General features: G+C 50.0%; 1 protein-coding gene across 4 annotated transcripts in view; it reads right to left on the reverse strand.

Annotated features, from left to right (window-relative positions):
* Positions 1–16,666, reverse strand: part of LYN (LYN proto-oncogene, Src family tyrosine kinase) — a 104,983-nt gene extending 88,317 nt beyond the window's left edge. For 2 of the 4 annotated variants that reach the window (XM_006204671.4, XM_006204670.4), the window contains exon 1: positions 14,950–14,967. The gene's annotated coding sequence lies outside the window, so the exon portion shown is untranslated. Of the gene's footprint in view, positions 1–14,949; positions 14,968–16,374 lie in introns of those variants that run through there. The other 2 variants (XM_072951950.1, XM_072951955.1) reach the window with 2 other exon arrangements.
* Between the last annotated feature and the right edge of the window lie 2,657 nt (positions 16,667–19,323).

Genomic DNA, 19,323 nt, shown 5'->3' on the forward strand with positions numbered 1-19,323 from the left:
GGTGTTTGCTTGTTCGCTGCTCCGTATTTATTATTAGTTTCCCAGAAACAATCACATTCCTGTATTTACATTTATGATAACGTATAAAGTCAACATGGTAATCTCTCAAGGATATTACCCTTCACATGGTATAATAATGATTTTTTTTAAATAACCTTTCGAAGTTAAGTAAAACACATCAACTTGGGAGTCAAACTGGCTCACATTCCATTGACTTAGTAGCTAAAGGACAAACTGTTTATTATCTGAGCCCTGGTTTCCTTATCAACACCAACAATATCAGTAACACACCTAGTAAGGAACTGGCCGCCTAACAGGACACGCACTCGGTAAGTGACTGCTGTTTTCATTATATTTTCTGTAAAAGGTAATTGTCGCCTGACACAAAAGTAAAACACGGCAACTGTGCTGGCATCATTATAAGACTCTTCCAACTCTTCCAATGTTTGTGTTGGGTTTTTTTGGGGGGGTAATTAGGTTTATTTCTTTAAGTGGCAGTACTGGGGATGGAACTCAGGACCTCCGACATGCGCTCTACCCCTGGAGCTACGCCCTCCCCCCAAGATGCTTCCATTTAAGAAAGAACTTTGCTTTCCCTTCTGTGCCCAACCTAACCATTCCCAGCTCCTCTCCCCCTTGGTCCTCATACGTCAATTAGTCTTCTGCCTGCAGGAAGTGAGTTCAGACTGGATTCTGAGGCGTGTCGTTATCCAGTCTTCAGTAAGACTGTCCGGCTTAGGAGGCCTAAGAGCCAGAAAGGTCCCTCAGGTCCCTTCAGACCCTAAGCAGCAGGAAAACCTAAGTCATCCAGGTATGGCTCCTCCTCTGCCCATCGTCCATCCAAACATTCTTTCCCTTTCAGCGACACACGGTGCTTCTGAGATTTAACAAACATTTCAAAACGCACTTCACACTCAAGTCCAAACGTGCATCCAAGTTCAGACTACCCCAGCCTGTGCAAACTCTTCTCAGTCATTTCCATATTGTTGTGCAGAATGAGCCCCCTAAAGACTCTGATGGCCAAACATGATTATGTGGGCAAAAAGAAAAGCAAATAGCAGATATGTGTCACACCTCTATTGTGTTTCAAGTCCATCGACATGAATAATCACAGCTGAACTTGAAAACCCTTCTATTATGAGTCTCCACGTAACAGATGGTCACCAGGTGTCATCGAGAGGTCAAGTGACTTGCCCAAAATTATACCTCCCACAGCGAGAATTCAGACCTCGGAAGGTGGAGTCAGGTCACGTGACCAGGTCGTCTGTCTGTCATCCCTCCAGGACATTCCTCGCACAAAGAGGAGGAAAGGTACAGGCTCAAATGATCCCATCTCACCTGATGCCTGCGAGAGCCCGTGAGAGGCTGTGGTCATGTCCCTTCTCTAGGTGGGGCACCTGGAGCTCACAGACACCGCTCCCCGAAGTAACCCTGAAGGTCAACGTCCTGCCATCATCCCCGGCAGTCAGCAGGGACATGGGCAGCAGAATACAGCAGAATTTACAACTCAGCTTCCCAGGACTCCCTCCCTAATAATGTCCATTCCAGGTGTCATAACACTGCCCTTTACTGTCTCAGAGGACTCTCATGGAGAGGATTTTTTTTAAGCAGAAGATCTAAAAGAGAAAAACTACTATGAGTATCTTTCTTGATAAAATACATCATAAAGTTCCCTCCCCCAGCAACATTGCTGTATGATAAACGACATCGCAAAATTCTGCAAAGTCAAATTAATAAACTTGGAAGCAGTTCAGTCTGGGAAATATCAAAAGTCATGCACAAAATACCATTAAAAACAGGTGCCTGGAATCTACAGACACAGAAAGTGGATCCCTGGCTGCCTAGGGCAAGGGTTGGGGGGAGGGGTTGGGGGATGGAGAGTGACTGCTAATGGGTACAGGATCTTGGATTTTGGGGGAGTGGGGGTGATGAAATGTTCTCAAATTGACCCTAGTGATGGTTGCACAAGTCTGTGAACATACTAAAAACCAACGAATTGGACACTTTAAGTGGGTGAATTCTATGGTGGGTGAATTGTATGTCAATAAAGCCATAATGTGAAAAAGGTCCCATACAATATAATTCTATGTAAATGACATTCTGGAAAAGGCAAAACTATAGTGACAGAACAGGTTAGCAGCTGCCTGTCGGGGTGGGGGTGGCACATGGGAGTTTTGGGGGGAGGGTTCATAGAACTTTTCTGCATCCTTATGATGGTGGTTAAATGAATATATACATCTATTTAAAATCAAAGAATTGCATGACAAAGTTTTAGAAATCAATTAAAAACTTCAAAACCCAGTTGTTTCAACAAGGTCCTACTGTACAGCAAGGGAAACTGTACTGACTTGTAACCTTACAGTAAAAAGAATAGGAAAAAGATCATGCATGTATGTGTGTATAACTGAATCACTACACTGTACACCAGGAACTAACACAACACTGTAAATTTAAAAAAAAGTTGTTTGTTAAAATCAAATCTACTTTCACTTAAATTTTTGTTACTCTTTTTAAAAGAAAAAATAATTTACTAACCTTAAAAAGTAATTCTGGTGGCCTAGAATCCTACATCCCATCCCTAAAGGGATTTTGAAATATTTCAGAGTGCCTGCTAAGCAGTAGGCTTTCCACTAAGCTAGGGGGGTAAATCGAGAGAGAAAAGGCAAATTTAAAAGTGAAACAGATGGATCACCAGCCAAACTGTTGTTAGAACTCGGGGTCCTCTGCAGTCAACCCCTTGGAAACAGCACAGGTGAAGTCGGAGTCTGAAAGGTGGGGTCCTGCCCTTCAAGGTGTCTTCAACCTAGTAAGGCCTCAAGCATCGTGTAATTTATTGTGGGGCAGTGGTTGGGGGTGGGGAGTACCTTTTAAGATACAGCAGAGATAATTTTACTTTCCTTAATCTAAAATCTGAATTTTCATTCATATGGCATGAAGAGTCACACAAATCCAAGCTCTCACGTACTAATGTTCGCTCATCGCCTAGTCGGGAGCAGACAGGCCAAGATCGTTCCGAGGTGGATCCGAGGATGTGGGTGGACGACAGCATCCCGTTGCTCTGGCCAGGGGCCCCGGCCTCCATCCAACTAATCACCAGGGTGTGGAAATCCAGGCGAGGGGGCCTGGGGCCCACCTCCACCAGATGAGGTGAGGTCTTTATCCCCTCTGTTTCTTTTCCTACGAAATTAGCGCTGTTGTTAACTGCTTAAGGACCAACAGATAATAAAAGCAAATGTTTTCTCTTTGCCTTTTGCCTGAACATTTTAAGAAGAATGAACTTGTGTCTAGTGTGTCCACCCAGGATGGGTGGGAAGGTCTGAGTGAACCCAGTCAGATCAGGCCAGGGGTATGATGAACGGGGTTGGGGGAGACCCTACCAGGGGGACCCTCCCAAACCAAGAAAAGGCTGGAGGTGCTAAAGTTTAACCCAGAGCAATAGCCCAAAGTGTATAATGTGTTAGATTTCTCCGAAACCTCTCAGGTGTGTTACTTCATTTAATCCTTGCAACAATGGGATGTTACTCCCATCCTGTGAATTAGGAAAAGAGTTTAAGGGGCTTCCTCTAACACCCCAAGACTAGTGCATGACCAAGCATGCATTAGAACCCCACCCCAGACTCTCGGTTTGCAGATGACATGCTGCTGCTCCTCGGACACCTCAGCTCGTCACACGGAAACACAGCTCTCCCCAGACGGGTACCAGTGCTCCCCCGCCTTCTCCAGTGGGTAAGTAAGGAAGCCGGCTAAGTTGTTTCTGCATCCTTCTTTTTTTATTCTCAACTCAGGAATGCACTTCCTCCCTGGAAAACCCCTCCCCCCTGCTAATCTGCCCTTCCCTCCGTTCCCAGCTTCCCCCCTTGTCCCAGTCTTTGGAGCATCCAGCGGTGAAAACTCAAACACCAAGCATCAGACACCGTGGCCAGAGGAAGGTGAACCTGGGGCCGGGGCTGCGGGCAGTCACATCGCGGGCTCAGCGACCCCTCTGGGGTGTGGGTCACTCCCAGCCTTGACCTCTGAACCACAACGGGCCCCTCCGTGCTCTGCGGCCTGCGTGTGTTCCTCGTGTTTCATGTGAAACAGAAAGAACCCTCTTCATCCTCCTTGAAGAAGTGTTCTAACTTCCTCAGCCCGGAGGGGACGGTGCTGCTACCGCGAGCTGCGGCCGGGACGGGCAGCCACGCGCGGGCACCTCCACGGCCGCGCGAGGCCAACAGACGTTTCCTGAACGACGAACAGCTGAAGCCCCGCCGGAGGGTCCAGGCGCCCCGCAGGCCGAGCCCGGCGCTCTCTCACCCCCAACAAAAGCAACGGTCAGCACTGCAAGAAGCGGAACAAGCGGGCCCACAGCGGGGCCACAGCGGGGCCACAAGGGGCCGTGTTCCTCCGCACCAGAAAAATGAGTCCCCTTGCGTGAAGACTAACCGACCTGAATTCACAGAGCCAGCGAGGACGTTCAGATGGCTGCACGCACACTGGCTGTCACCCAGCAGGGTGTTTGCTTACCGGCGGGTCACTGGAAACCACCCTTATCACACCCACTTTGATAAATTTGCATTTATACATGTACTCAGCTATGCAGAGATGGGTAGAAAAACAAGCTATAAATGGCCAGTGCCATCTAATTTTACTAACTAATGGTTGGATAAACAGGTATTTAAATGAGGCTCTGATCAAATTCACAGTGTGAGAATTTTAGCAACTGAACCCAACCTGGGCAAGGACTCACCCTCCCTCCCTATGAACTGCAGCAATTCAACACAGAGATGCGGGAACCAGCCAAACCCACAGCTTGAAAATCTGTTTATCTGCCAAACCAAATGGCTTTGCACTGCTTTTCAGGTGCTTATACTTTATTGTGAAAAAGCTGACATTGGAAACTAAACAAAAACTCGGAGCAGGATAGTAGACGCCTTTGAGAGCCAGTACTGGGGGAGGGGGAGGTGTGCACCCGGAGGCGCTGGGTGTGAGCACCGTTCTGCTTTTTGATCCAGGGGAGGTCATAAGAGGGCCCGCTTTGAGCTAGGTTTGTCTGTTTTTTCATATTTTGTGATATGCACGTTACACTTAAAAGAAAAAACCATCCCTGCACTGGGAAAGCTTAAAAAAAAACTCTCCTTCAAACAAATATTCTTTCCTATCATGTAATCTGGATCGCTGGGTAAGTGGCCAGAAACAAGAGAATTATCGAATCAGAAAGCGCCTCTTAGAGCCATCTGGTCCACTTTTTCTAAAAGGTCCTGCAAGAGATTCCCTTACCCTGTGCTTATAAGCTTTTAACTTCTACAGGAGAAGGGCTTCACACCCCAGCCGGTGGGCAGCAGCCAGCTTTGATTGTTAGAAGCTCCTCCTTCATCTCCAATCCACAGTCTCTGCCTTCATAAAAATTCTCCATTACCAAACTCACAGCACAGCCATTTCAATACCCTATTGGCCATCAATCCACATGGCCCTGGATTAACACAGAGTTAGACACTCTGTCCCCTCAACCCCCACCCCCTGCAAACAACTAAACACCAGTCAGCTAGGTGGGCAGATCCCCAGTCAGAATAAGGGCAATTCACCAAACTCAAGGAAATATCCTCTTGACCCCCCCCATTTATTTGTACACATTTCTGCTTTTTAAAAATAATTTTTAATTGTAATAAAATACACATACAAAAATTTACATCATAACAATTTTAAGTGTAGCGTTCAGTGGCATTAAGTACATCTATATTCTTGTACAGCTATCACCTCCATTTCATTTCCCGAGCTCTTCATCTTGCAAAACTGAAACTCCAGACCCTTAAACAATACCTACCACCCCCCTCCCCCAGCCCCTGGCAGCCACCATTCTACTTTCTGTCTCTATGAGTTTGACTTCTCTAAGTACCTCATACAAGTGGAAACATACAGTATTTGTCCTTCTGTCCTTCTGTGGACAAATACTTATTTCTCTTAACAGTCTGTTCTCAAGATTCATCCATGTTGTAGCCCATGCCAGAATTCCCTTCCTTTTTAAGGCTGAATAATATTCCATAGTGTGTATAGACCTCCATTTTGTTTTTCCATTCATTTGTTGATGGACACTTGAGTTGCTTCCACTCTTGAGCTCCTGTGAATAAGGCTGCTATGAACATGGGTGTACAACTATCTCTTTTGAGACCCCACTTTCAGTTTTGGGGGTTATATCTCCAGAAAAGGACCTGCTGAATCACATGGTAATTCTAGGGTCAATTTTGGGAGGAACTGCCACACTGTTTTCTGCAGTGTCTGCACCATTTTATAATCCCACCAGCAGTGCAGAAGGGTTCCAGTTTCTCCACATCCTCACCAACATTTGTTATTTTGCAGTTTTTGTTGGTGGTGGTGTTTGGTTTTTGGCTAGCAGCTATCCTAAGCAAGTTTCTATCAGTACTAACAGTGACTACCATTGGCTTTGTGCGTCTGTGGCTGGCTCGGAATCCATTACGTCCTGGAATCCTCACAACAAGCCTCTGAGGTTAAAATAACAGGACTCTGATCCAGCAAAGCCAGCACCGTGTGCCTAGAAAGGGTCAGGCCTGGAAGCTGAGCCCAAGTGTGGTTAACTCCATATCCTGTGCTCCAACCACCTCCACACTGCCTTCCTTCTCACCAGAATGACTGGTTTCTGTGCGCTGATTCAGATGTCCAGAGATTCCCTGAGCAATGCTACTGACCCACCCAAGACCACAGCAGATTAATGTGTCAGCCTCTGGTGTGTGAACAGCCCAGAGAGAATGGAGCGCAATAAACCCTTTAGGACAGGAACCGCACACTTATTAAGGCTTATGCTTCCGCCAGGACCCCACGACAATGCCGAACACACAATACTCAATAAATATACATTCAAGAAAATAAATTGTGATTACAGAAGCCCAATTATCAGCGTGAATGCCACACCAGTCAGGGTGACTAGAAGACAACCACACGCCATCTAGATTACAAGTTAGTAATCAAGATAATTTACAGTGTTTTCCTTCCAATTTCTTGCCTTTCACATAAGGCTCTGTATTTCTTCCTCCTTGATCCACGTCTCACTTTCCTTCTCTCCCGCACCCCACTCCTTTTCGACTTGTATCTTAGACCATCTAGGAGCTTTACTTTTTTCACTGATCACTGTCCAGCCCAAAGTAGACTCATTTATGCATCACTCATTAGCAAGAATAGGTGCCTTTGACCAGTCAGGGCCACCCTGTAGATGGGGACGTGGAAGATTTGTGCAGAAACGTCAGTGGAGAAGATGGATCTTACAAAATCCGGTTTCTGGTAGGAGGAGAGGCGGAGTAGAAGCACTGGTGGACAAGTTATCAGTAACGTCCCTACACGTCCTGCGCTTAAAGCCACAGTGAACGGATGTTCAGTCAGTCCAACAGTGGCCGCCGGCTTGAGCTGCGTGAGAACAGCAACGCACCAGAACCAGCAAGCAGAAGCTACGGAAGTAAAAGACATTAGAGAGAAAAGGCTCTCTAACATCCACAACTGAACAGAAATGAGATGGGCCACTTTGAGCAACAGGAATATCCCTGTCACCCTGCTTCTCACAACGTGACCCCCTTTACCTGTGTGAGAATCACTGGGACAGACCCTAACTTTTGAGACTCCCTGTTCAAGGGACAGTGACTCCCTGCCAGGGCCTGTGTGTGGGGGACATACCACCCAAATCCCCTCCTTCTCTCAGATTCTGTGGTTCTCAGGCCGGACACCAAGGTAGGCAGGTGACACTATCCATGAGCCTGGTGGCTGACACGTGACACCAGAGGGGACAAGGCCTCTGTTAATCCAGCTGGACAGTTGCCTTAGTTGAAGACATGACTGCAGCAACCACGTAACCATTCACCAAAAGTTTCAGAAATTTTCTTCTACTGAAATCTTGAAAGGTTATCCTCTGGTGAAGGAATGTATGGAAAATGACACTTAAACCCTCCTTTAGTAGCGATCTTAATTTATTTAAAACTTTTTAAATAGAAGAAAACCATAAAGTAAAAGAGACACAGGCAGTTATGAAATTTAACTTGTGGAATTTTCTTTTTTTATATACGTTTGGCATCCATTAAATTGAAAATAACTGGAGAAGCCAATGTGGTCCAGACAGACAGAAACCAACTCTTACGGTGTGTGTTGGATTATACTGATGACCATAAGCTCTGTAGTAGACATTTATTTGGATGGGGAGAGGGTACAGCTCAGAGGTTGAGGTTGAGTGCATGCTTAGCATGCATGAGGTCCTGGGTTCAATCCCTAGTACCTCCGTTTAAAAAAAGAGAAAGCAAGGAAGGAGGGAAGGAAGGAGGGAAGGAAGGAAGGGAGGAAGTTCTTCTGAAGCAGGGACCACATCCACTACTGTCTTGCCTGCCACTCCCCGGATGACAAAGCCTCTTGTTGTTTCAGGACCCCTCCCTCTAAGCTGGTGAATTCCTCTCCCCCCACCAGACCCAAGCATTGTGCCCTCACTGCCACCAAGAGCCCTGCCCTCCTGTTTGCAGAGCACTCTGTACACACGTCTAGGACAGCCGTGGTCAGACTCTGAAAACCACGTTTGTGTCCCCATGTCCCACCACCGAGGGCGTCTTTGAATGCAGAGACCATCCTGTTCACCCCGTGGCCTCTGGCAAGCAATTCCTGGTACCTCACAGGCAGATCAGAAGTTCAGCTGACCAACACCCGTTGCCTCCAGCCCATGGCAAACGCTGTCCTGGGAAGGATGGGTTATGGCCGGCCCCCCTACCAGGCTCTGAGACAGCACAGAAGAACATACTCGGGATGTCCGCCGATGGAAGGAACAATCAGGGTCCCTCTCTCCAAGACAGAAGCACCTCGCTTTGATTCTGTGCCTACCGTGTACCAGAAACAATGTAAGAGACTACAAGTTAGCTCCGCTCATCACCACCCTGCACCTGAGAAGCGGGTATGGTGCCGTCAGCATCACGTAAACGAAGAAATGGTGAGAAAGAGTCATCTGCCTAAAGTCACAAGTGCTGGAACTGACACTGGAGCTGAGATCTGTCTAACTTAGAGGCCTGTTTTCTTTCCACCATGTCACACTGCCTCCCCTCAAGTTTAAAACGGATAATCCCTATGGGCACTGGACACAGCAGATCTTCAACCTGCCACGTCCGGTTCTGCAGGCGCGTTACTCACGTAATCGCCAAAGGATGCCACTTCGTCCAGCTCTCCCCATTCCTAGTTGTGGGGGTGCTTTTACTTTTTTCCATTTAAAATGTATTGCATTAAAAGAAAAAGAAACTCTTACAAAACAAAACAGAAGTCTAAAACCTAAACTAACTCAAAGACAGAAGATTATTATCCAGGTAAAACTAAACCCCTCCCTGCAAAAAAGAAAAAAAATCTTACATTAAAAAAACCCAAAAGAAAACAGAAATGCCAGCTTCAAAAATATTTATCCAAAGAAGTGAGGCATCCTGATGCTGCTCTGAATACACCAGTTTGCACGTGATGAGAACACTCCCAACACCAAGCTGCTGCAGGACGACGCAGGCTCCAGCTAAACCCAGCGGAGAACTCTGACAAGCCCCGGGACTGAGACCTCCGCTCCCAGCTGCTCGATCTTCAGCAGCGGTGTCTCCTCAAGGAGACTCAGATAAGCATCTGCGCAAGGAAGTCACATGCAGGGTGGTTACCAAGTACCTGCTCGCCAGCGAGGAGAAGGCTGCGGTCTGACGTCATGCAAAGCAGCCGTCCACGTTACTTCCTGGCCCCTCGTCAGTCACTGTGGAAGCCCCTGTTCCTCCCCGGGTTCGCCGCCCACCCAATCAGAGCAGTAAATGAGTAAGTGTCTCACGGTCTCCCCATTTTGGGGCTACGTCATAAATACCTTATTACAAAAAGGTCCAGGCAAGAAGTTGATTGTGATGGGAAAAAATGGCTTCCCCTTAAAAGGTTCCAATGATGGACCTTCGTTTACACAGAGAAATCCAACACCTGAGTCCTTGGGACCAGGGGCCTGCAGGCCTGTGCGGCCAGCGATGGGCGGGCGGGTGGGTCTGCTGCCCCCAGGGCTCCATCGCCCCCCTACCCCCGGAGTTTCCTTGTGAGGCTGTGTCTGAGTCCCAGAAGGCTCTCAGGAAGCTCACTGCTAAAGCTCAGTATGAGAAGTGGACACTTCTTTGAGAAAATACTATCTCTGCTTACAACATTTGCCGCTCATGAGTTCCTCCAGGGGCAGGTCTGCCTACAGTTATAACTACTCAACTGTCAAAAGGCCACTTTTGCCCCAAAGTTTCCTGATGGCTCTACCCTCCCCTGCAGCCACACTGGTTTATTACATGTCATTGGCCATGACACTGCTGTTCTAAAACCATGTAAGCCACGCCCTTTTTAACAAAATATAAATGCACTGAAGGAAGAAAGAATTCCGCACTCACCCAGCACCCAGAAATAATGAGTATTAATAACTTAAGAAATGAAGATAGAGAAAAACAAATATCACATGATATCAATTATAGGTGGAATCTAAAAAAACTTTACAAATGATCTCATTTACAAAACAGAAACAGACTCTCAGACAGAAAAAAATCCTTCGGGTTACCAAAAGGGGAGGGATAAATTAGAAGTTTGGGACGAGCAGTTACAAACTACTGTCTATACAATAGATAAACAACAAGCTCTTACTGTACAGCACAGGGAACTATATTCGATAGCTTATAATAACCTATAATGAAAAAGAATATGAAAAAGACTATATGCATGTATACCTGAAGTACCATGCTGTACCCCAGAAACAAACACAACATTGTAAATCGACTACACTACAACAGAAAAACCCTTCACTATAAAGAAGTATTCATATGCATAACTATGTGTCACATACTAGTATTTTATTCCAGATATGGTGACGTACTACTTTTCAGCTTGTGTTCAGCTCTTTAAAACACCTTGCATATCAGTAAGTGTAATTTAATTCTCTTTTTAAAGATATTTACAAGGTATACCATGCACTGTATGGATGTATCTTAATTTGTGTTTGTTTTACTAAACCTCCCTACTGGACTGGAGCTTGTGAAACTGCTGGGCCCACCCCTGTGCATTTTAAACTCTGCCAGCTCTCAGCGAGCCGGCCTCAGGGGACAGCGTGGGGTCATGCTCCCCAGCAAGTTGGGTGGAAAGGCTCTTGCACCAAATTTCGTTTCTTTCTTTCTTCTTCTCTTTGTTTTTTTTTTTTTTTTTTGGGACATGGATCCTGGTCCAAGAAGTTTGAAAGTCTCTGCTCTATCCTCTGTCCCCAAAATTTAACAAGATGCTTCAGCCTAAGTGATTTTTTTAAATAGCCCTGAAGCACTGAAGTCAGGATTAAGAAATTATTATGATGCCTGCATATGAAAAGATTGCAAAACACCTGCTCCGAGTTTTGCAACGGTTTCCATGATGGAGAATTTCAAAACATCCATCTTCCTGTGGCTTAAACATCCAGCTTGGCCGCCCTGAGCTCCACGAGAAAACACTCCACCCTGATCACTAGATTCGGCCTTTCCCCTCCCCCCTACCCCAAGGACAAACTGAAAACAGAACAGAGCTGAAGGTGGTAGAAAGAACCCGGAGGAAAAAGCAGGGCTGGGCGGTGAGGAAGGTGGAGCTGCAGGCAAATGACGAGCCTGGGGCCTTCGAAGCAGGAGGAAGTATCACTTCCTCGCCAGCCTCCTCCTCTCTCCGGCCTCCGCGCTCCGCGACCCCGCTTCCCCGCGGAAAGCAGAAGTGGGCCTCACTCTCCAGACAGGCTCCTGCGGCAAGCCTCTGCACCGGCCTCGCCCCCGCGGGGGTTAACGTGTACCAGAAGGCACCCAGGAGGCCAGATGCCCAGCAGACCTCCCAGCTGCGGCCGGAGGCAGCGAGAATCCAGACCCAGCTCTCCAGCCCCTCCCGTGCTGTCACCAGAGGCTGGACCAACGGACAGAGGACGGGGAACTGGGCAGGACGGACAAGGAGCCAACCACCAGTGCGAAGCGGGGTCCGTCAAGAGGGTGATGGCAGAGGCCCACAGAAAGCGGGGCGTGTGGGCTGGCCCAGCAGTAGTTGACTTTGCCTCAAGTATGAACTGTGAAAAAGGTAATAAGACACACTTAGAGGCCCCCCGAGCACCACGAATGAGGACATCTTCCCTGTGCTCTACGAGCCATCAAGAGCAGAGCTCTGAGAAACACACGCTTAAACGGACTCTGGGAAGGTAGCCCCACCCGTGTAACTTGACAGAACCTCATGTGTGCGTCTTAGCATCGGGAAGAACGAACACAGTTACAGTGAGACTAACCAACGAGGGTTGGCTCCGATCACACCCGCTTGTGGCCTGAAGGCTCTGGGATGGAGGGGAAGACAGATTCAAATACGTGATGGTAACAAAGCACAGTTAGATAGCCAGCACTTTGGAAGAGTTCGACACAAACGAACTCTTCTGTCCTGGGTGTCTGGATAACTTTCAAGAAGTAGCTTTGCACTGAGCTCAGAGCAAGAGTGAGGAAGAAGCCCAAGAATAAAGGACGAAGGCCGGAGGAGGCCCCTGCAACTTGCCCACAGGGACGAGCCTTTCAAACACACCACCTCAAGTAAGCCCTCAACTTGCTATTCCAAATTACAAGAGACCCCTTCCAGCCAACCCGAGCCAAAGACACCTAAAAGAAGGCCCAAGTCTTTATAAACAAGTCTTTCCCCAAAATTCGAATCCCTCAATTGGCAGATTTCCATACTATTTTCTACACTTGGGCTTCTCCCTCAATGGGAACTTACTCAAAATCAATGTTAGAAATGATGAGAGAATGAACTCAGAGTTTCACAACTTAAGTATCAGGAAACTGGGCAGCTGTAAGAAATCTTTCAGTATTTCTGATCAACTTCCTCTTCCCTGTCCTCCCCATTACCAATCTTAAAACCCGGCAGGCCACGTCTGCGTAGCGTAGGCTGGGCTCCGGATGACCGCGCTGCGCGCGGCAGGGAATGGGCCACGCGTTTCCACGTCGCCTTATTTTATATTTTCGCCTCGAATGACACCTCTCACTGTTTCAACAACCACACAAGGAGGCTGGGAGGACTGATCAAGACACACTTCTAGCAGAGGCTGGAGGGCATCCCTTTGTAAAGTATTAGTGGGGCACATCTGTCCCAACCAATGAACACCAGTCGCTGGAGCTGCTCAGACAGCAGCCAGGAAGGTGTCACCTTGGCAGTCCTCAGAGCTCCCCTCCCCGAGCAGGAAGCAGAGCTGAAGGCATAGAAACTCAGCTGCCCAGTCCCGCCCCCGTGCCCCTGCTCCACGGTTCACTTAGCTCTCGTCAGCCACTAAGCTCAGGCAACTTCCAAGTGACAGAAGAAAACCACCTGTGATTCTCCGCCTTAAAAAGGTGTATTAAATGATACATTCATTTCTTTACTTTAAAGTAACTGAGTACCAGCCACAGGTCCAAAGGTAGACAACTGGGGAAGCTCTAAAGTTGGGGCCAGGAAACACACCTACTGTGCCCAACAGTGCCACTTCACTACTCATGCGACCTTGGACATGCCACAAACCTCTTTTTCGGCATCTGTCCCTGCCTACCTGGGAAGTTCATGAGAGGAGCAAATGAAATCAGAGTTCAGAAGGCTTCAGAGTCCTGGATAAGCAAAAGATGTCAGCACCATCCTGGCCAGATGAGCCCAAGAAAGGTCTCAGGCCATCTCTGCATTCAGTGTCCCAACTAAAGGCTGCAAAGACCTTTCAAGGTCAACACTATCTACGCCTGAGGACGTGGAGGTCATTGCCACCAGCAGTGTGAGTGAGCTGCAACAGTGTCCCATGCAAAGGACAGACACACACTGTACTCCTATTTATATAGATTTAAAATTAATCTTGGCTTGTTTATGGAAAATAGGGTTTAATTTTGTTAAATTACAGCTCTATACATTCACTTGAATCAACTGGCATCTCCAATGTTTCGGTGTTTTTTTTTTGGTGGGGGCAGGCAATTAGGTTCATTTTTACTTATTTATTTAACGGAGGTACTGGGGATTGATCGTACCAGGATCGTCCGCACGCTAAGTACACTCTCTACCACTGAGCTGTACCCTCCCCCGGGGATTTATCTCTGAATACAAATATAATGAGACTAAAAGGCTTCGAAAGACATGAAATCACAAAACTGCTGAGACACTTTTCTGCTAAGAGAATGCCATGGTCGGGGGTGGGACACAGCTATCACAAGTTCTCTACCAACCATCCCAACACCAGGGAATCTCAGATGAAGCACGTCTTTTTGATGAAGGCTTTGCAGGCCCCATCCCACCACTCCAGATGCAGACTCCTCTCCCAGTGGCACAGCACAGTAACCAGTCCTGGGTGGAGATGCTCACTTACAACACGAGCGCAGGGATAACCTGACAGTCAGGACAGGCCCTCCAACTTCCTTTTTCAGAAACCAGATAGAGAGGCCCATGGGCTGCAGATGCCTTAGGGGCCAGCCCTGTGCTGTGCCTGGGCCTTGCCCAGGGCCAGGCTCAGGGCACACTTTGCTTCCTTCTTCCCAGCCATCTCGACCATGTGACAAGCACCAGGACTCGAGTTTTGGACAAGCCAGACAACGCTTTTTCACGTCCATTCGTTGTAGTGGTGAATACAGACCATAGTTGTGTGGACAAATCATAATATAACTCTAGTTACTGCTGTGATGGAAATGTTGGTAGAATTAATGGCCCAAGTAATTTATCCAAAATCACAGCTCTGGTAAATGGTGGAGGACCCCCAAACTCAGATTTTCTGGCTCCTCTTTTCTCCTTCTTTACATCCACTGCCCTCTTCCCTGAAGGGAACTCAGGAAGAGGATTACCCAACTCTGCACCCAAAGAGGCCCAGTCACCAAAAGCCTCTTGTGATCAAAATAAATTTCTTCAAGCCTCAAAATACTGACCTCCTTACTTCCAAATCAGAGCCAGGAACTACCAGCATCCCACTCTTCCAGCAGAGCTTACCTTATCAGGAAGGACTCTGACTACTCAGTAAATTCCTGTCTTCTTTCAGTGCCTCTTCCCCCTGCACTGCCTTAGGTGATGCTGGAGCGAGAACACCCTGCCCTCCTGAACCCTACGGACAGAGGGCGGCCAAGAAATCAGAATCATCCTCATTGGCTGGTACTTCGGGTGAGTCAGACTCCTGGGTCCTGCTCTGGGACAGCAAATCTCTGGTATATTTATTATGCAGATTTACTAGTAAGGTCAGGTGGCCAAATTAGACATGCAGCCTTGGGTTTAAAACCATCAAATTGCAAAGAAGCAGGGAGCCTCGTTTTCATGGAGAGAATTATTTGCAATAATAACAGCGCCGTTTATGGAATGCCCAGTATGTGCTTGGGGCTTTATAAGCAACACATATCTCAGAAGGTAGATACGTTCGGTTAGAAATGAGGAAAGTCCAACTCAGAGTTTCAGAGGCCCAAGTTCACACTTAGCTAGGGATTGGCGAAGCCTGGATTCAACCCGAGTTTCTGAGATGGCAAAGAAGTTGGGTGGACTGGGGGGAAATTAAGAGAGACAGAGGCAGACAGGCAGACAGACAGACAGACACACACACACACACACACACACACACACCCACACCCACACACCACGACCACGCCCGCACTTAAAAGGAGTATGTCAAACGCTCTGCTCCCATAAGACTCCACAGTCGGTCAAGATAACGCAGGCAAGTGGGAACTGACGCTTACTCCCTTCCCCCAAGGCGAAGGAACGGCAACCCCTGAATTCTTAAAATAACTCTCGCTTCCTCTCGGCCGGGCCGCCGAAGGCTCGGGACCACTGCTCTGCAGGCCGGGAGGCGCCGGGCTCAGCGGGAGGGTGCGCGCCGCCCCGCCGCAGCCCCTGGGCGGGCGGCTGTCCCCGGGCCCGGGCCGAGCCGCCGCGCTCACCTCGGGGGCCGCGGTTCGGAGGGGAGGCCAGACCGCGCCGGCGAGCAGCGCCCCCGGGATCCCCGCCGCGCGCCCGCTCCGCGTGGACAGGGGCTTCCCCGCCGCGCGCCGGGAGCGGCCCGAGCGGGATCGGCATCCGGCCCTCGGGGCGGCGCCGGAGGGACCCGCGGGGCGCCCGCCCCCGCGCCCGCAGCCCGCGCCACGCCCCTGCGCGGCCGGGCGGAGGAGACACCTGCGGAGCCGCCCGCCCCCGCGGCCTCGCTTCCCCGGGCCGGGTCACCCGGGGCCGAAGGCAGCTGGGTGGCCTCACCGCCCGGCCCGGCGCCGGTCGGCCAGGCAGCCGCGCGCGCCGCCCGCTCCCGCCACCCTTGCCGCCCCCCAGCTCCTGGCTCCGGGCCCCCCGCCCCGGACTCCGGCGGGAGGCACAGTCGTGCCCCTGCCCGGCCCGCCCGGTCCCGCGCTCAGCCCCCGACTGGCGCCTAAAACTCACCAGCTCCGGGTGCAAGTCGCGGGGCGGCGGCGGCGGCGCTCCACGGTGGCCGGGCGTCAGAGCGGGGGTCGCGACGGGGTGGCCCGGCGGGGCCGGCGACGGAGGGCACGCGGCTCGGGGTGCGGGCTCGGGGCCCGGGGTGGCGCGGCCGCCCCGCCTGCCGCGGGCTGGAGGCTGCAGCGCGTCCGGCCCGGAGGCGCCACGGCCGGGAGCGAGCGGCGACGGCCCGGAGCGGCGGCGGAGGAACTGGCCGTCGCCGAGCGCGGCCGAGAGGTCCCAGCTACTTCCTGGTGCTCGGATTTGCATACCCCTCCTGGAGGGCGGGGAAGTGACCGCCTGGCCCCTGCCCAAGGTTTGGGTCTTCGGTGTGGCTGTCGCGCGGAGCTTTGGAGGCAAAGAACCTGCGTCCCGGCGCGCAGCGTGGGAGAGTGGAGCCGCCTGGGGCCCGGCATTCTCCTGCAGGGACGGACGCAGGAATCTTCCAGGAGATCTTCTGGCGCCTGGAGTCCTGGCCCAGCGACGAAACCTCTCGTGTCTTCTTTCCTTCCCTTCCCACCTACTCCCTGGAGTGTTAGGAAGCGGGGTGCCCCTGGCGGCAGAGGAGGCGCACTTTGATCCCCCCAACACTTGGAGTTCTCTAGAGAGAGGATGGGCTGTGCCCAGCTGAGGCTCAGGGTCTCCTGGAGTTCTTGATCACCAGTAGAGTAGCTCCTTAAGGGTGTACACAGGCTCAAGGTATTGATAGAGGCGGTGGCGGGGTGGGGGTCGGGGGCGCTGTGGAGTTATATGGCCTGGCAATTTCTCAGCCCCTCGAAACTTAAGTATCGTCCCGGAAAAATGGGGACAGGATGCTTCTGGGAGGAGGAACTGCCGTCTGGGCAGGGCTCGCACTGTCCAGCGCACAGTAATGGTCGCCATTACTCTTTGGTTCCTGCCATCTCTGTATCCCCGTCTGTAGAGCTTGGCACACAGAAGGTCCCTGACTAGTGTTTGCTGAACGAATGACTTCATCTTCGAGCTCATGTTTCAACTCAGTAAATGCCCGTATAAATCCAAGACAGAGTATCAGTCTCAGGCACCTTGGATGCCCGCCTGTTCTAAGCAAGATTGCGCTCGCTGGGATTCCAGCCTAGAATTTACAAGGAAACAGCCCTCCAGGGAGGAGATTTGGACTCAGTGTTTATAATAGGTAATAGCAGACATTTACCTAGGGTCTACTGGGGGCCAGACGAGCCCTAAGCTCGTCAGACCCATGACCTTTTTTTTTTTAGCAATTCTGGCCCCCTTACGAGGCTGCACCCAGTCCAGAGGACAAGTCAGCCACCCTGTATCATGATCCATAGAGCAGTCATTTGTTACTAGTAACAGAGGACAAAGGTTTGCAAACTACTTCCTTAACAACAGACAAGTCGGAAGGTCTGTACCTAGATGCTCACTGGTCTGCGGCTGGTTGGTCTCCTGCTGGAGAGGAGGGGTTGGGTTACCTGTTGGAAGGTGTTGCGTGTGTGAGTGAAATCTGTCACGGTCCTGTGGAGCTACTCACTGCCCGAGGGCCATTTTCTGGACTTCCCTGCAGAATGTGCTCTGAAATATCTTGACCCTAATTGGAAATATATACTATTTACCAATGGAGCCTTGAGGCATCTGGCAAGTAAGCATGGGACACCAAATGTCTGGTGTTGCCTAGGCTGTCTGGAAGGTCCTGTCAGTGTTGTTTTGGTGAAGTGGCTCTTGGAGTAAGAAACAAAGCCTCACCAGGCAGAGCTGGGCTTACAGCAAGCTCCCCCACTTCTAACTCCTCACACACACCAACATCCTAACCAAGTTCCCCTCTAGTCGTCGAGAGCACATACGGTGTGTGTCATTCATCTCACACTAGACCGGGCTCTTGTAAGCATTGTTTGCTTGTGTTTCACATGTTAACTTGCTCTCCTCGACTCCTGATGAACAGCAGACCCCTCTTGGGAAGGCATTGCTTTGGTGTTTCTCTCTTTCTTACAGTCACTCTCCACAGTTCACGTAGGTGCTCTGAAATACTTCATTAGCATCGATTGGCTCATTGTTCGATGGACTGCGTTGTCTCGACAGTATTCTCTACTGAGAACTGAGCACAGGATGGAACGGTCAGAGGCAGGCTGCACGTCAACGAAGACCCCGTTGACAGGGTAAATGGGCTTCTGACGGAGGGGAGGGCTGTGACTGAGGGCGCCACAGGAGGAGAAATAGTGGAAATGGCCTCACTATGTGTAGACGAGCCTCATTTTCTCAGATTCTGTGCAAATCACCTGACCTGCTCACTAACAGTTATTAGTAACCCCAGAATCAGTCTGCTCACAGCGCTTTCCCAGTCACCGGTGGATGTGAGCGTGGCCGGGAAAGCTGGAGGCGCCGGACGCACCTGTCCCCGGCTGAGGCCAGCAAAGCGCCTCTCCGCCTTCTAGTTTCAGCTCGTTCTACAAACATGAGCCCTTGTGCGATCTGTTTAGTGCCATGTATTTGCATTTTTGTGGGTGATTTCACCATTTAAAATGACCCCGAGCATAGTGCTGTCTGGCGCCCTAAGACAACAAGGCTGGATTTGCCTTACAGAGGAGACACGTGTCCAAACAGAAAAGCACACAAAACAAGGTTCTCTTTCAATCGATGGAAATGTGGTGGCCAAAGGCACGCAGCCACCTTACTCCAAAGTCCTCCTGGCCACAGTGGCTCAGTATTCACTGACTCAATTGTATGTGGTGACTGTCGAGACCAGGACTCCTGTGATTAATGAGAATTGACTGTAGAAACAGCCCATCATCCAGTGAGAGCAAGAGGAAAGGCCTGACTGCAAGGAGGTTCTCCTCCCACACGGACCTTCAGCTTCATCTGCCTGATCGTGGCCCTCACGGCTGAGATTGGTCATCTCTGCATACAGTGTCACTTCCACCCGCCCACCTCACCAGCTGGAGT

Source organism: Vicugna pacos, chromosome 29 (assembly GCF_048564905.1).
Source record: "Vicugna pacos chromosome 29, VicPac4, whole genome shotgun sequence".
In the NCBI taxonomy this organism is placed as follows: Eukaryota; Metazoa; Chordata; class Mammalia; order Artiodactyla; family Camelidae; genus Vicugna; species Vicugna pacos.